Consider the following 1,376-nt stretch of genomic DNA (forward strand, 5'->3'; position numbering starts at 1 on the left):
CAAGCAAAAAAACCAACCAAACAAAACAACCCTAAAGCAACCGAAACCTCCCAAACAAACAAAAAAATAGGCTGAAACCCAAGAAAAAGGAGGCTGAATTAGGGAAATCATGGGGGGGAAAAAAATGGGAAAACATTTTACTGGGACAAGCAGGTTGGAGTTTATTTGTGTGTTTAAGCCAAGGTCTCTTCCAACCTAAACCATTCCCGGATCATTGTGACCTTAATTCCCTATTTCCTCACTCTTCTCCTGCTCCCAAGTGTCACAAACTGCTGATTTTCCCAGTTTTTTTTTGGAACAAAAGCTGCCACAGTAAAACTGTCACAGCTCTTTGGCCCCAGGAACGAGCTGGAGCTTCATTCCCTCACCCCTTCCCAGGAAGGGATTTCCCCAAGGCTCATCCCAAACCACCCATATTCCCTATTTTCCTTCATTTTCCAGGAATTTTCCTTAATTTTCAGCTCTAAAGGCCGTGCCACCAACGCCTTCAACGGATCTTTTCTAACAAGAAAAAGCAGTTTAACCCCCACATTCCTTCCACCTCTTGACTTCTGTCAAAACCAGACTTATTTTCCTTCTTTCCATAAAAAAAAAAAAAAACAAAAACAAAAAGAAAAATTCAGGATTTTTCTCTGGGCAGGTGCTGGAACGAAGAGGCACATTCCAGAATCCAGGAGCACTTTTTGTCACAGTCATAACCCCAATCCTAATTCCAGGTGGCTCCACTGCAGGATAAAACTGGGAATGGGCACTTGGAAGGGGTGGAAAAGAGCATTTCTATTCTCATATCAAGGGACAACAAATCTGGGAGCCACAGATATTTCTTGCCCTTACACAGATTCAAAATTAAGGATATTATCCTCAAAATTGCAGAGCAATGCCAGCAGTAAGGAGAAGGGATCAGCACTGGAAGTTGGATCATGAATCAGGATAGAATTTCCAGAGAGGGTGGGAAATAAAAGAACAGTATTAAGCTGGACAAAAAGAGGCTTTTTTTTGCAAATTCGTTGCATTTTTCTGCATTTTTTAAATTATAGATTAAACAGAAGTTTAATATCAGATTCTGAAGTAAAAGCTCATCTCAAAGTGGCAAAGTCAAAATGTTTCCATCAGGGAATGTCAGGCTGGAATAATCCAGAAGTAGGTTTCCTATTTCAGGGGGTTTTGTTGGGTTTTTTTTCTTAGAGCAGCCAAGTTCAGGCTGAATTCTTAAATAATTCACAGCTCATCGATTGAAATATTCCACCTCAGCCTCTTCCTGGAACTTAAAGCTGTGCAGGTGAACAGGGAGCTGCAGGAATCTTATCCCATTTTGGGGGAATGTCAACCAAAAGGGGAAGGAGGATGTTGAGTCCTGGTTGGGAAGGGCAGGACAA

The sequence above is a fragment of the Manacus vitellinus genome, unplaced genomic scaffold (assembly GCF_001715985.3).
Source record: "Manacus vitellinus isolate BGI_N305 unplaced genomic scaffold, ASM171598v3 scaffold_116_pilon, whole genome shotgun sequence".
In the NCBI taxonomy this organism is placed as follows: domain Eukaryota; kingdom Metazoa; phylum Chordata; class Aves; order Passeriformes; family Pipridae; genus Manacus; species Manacus vitellinus.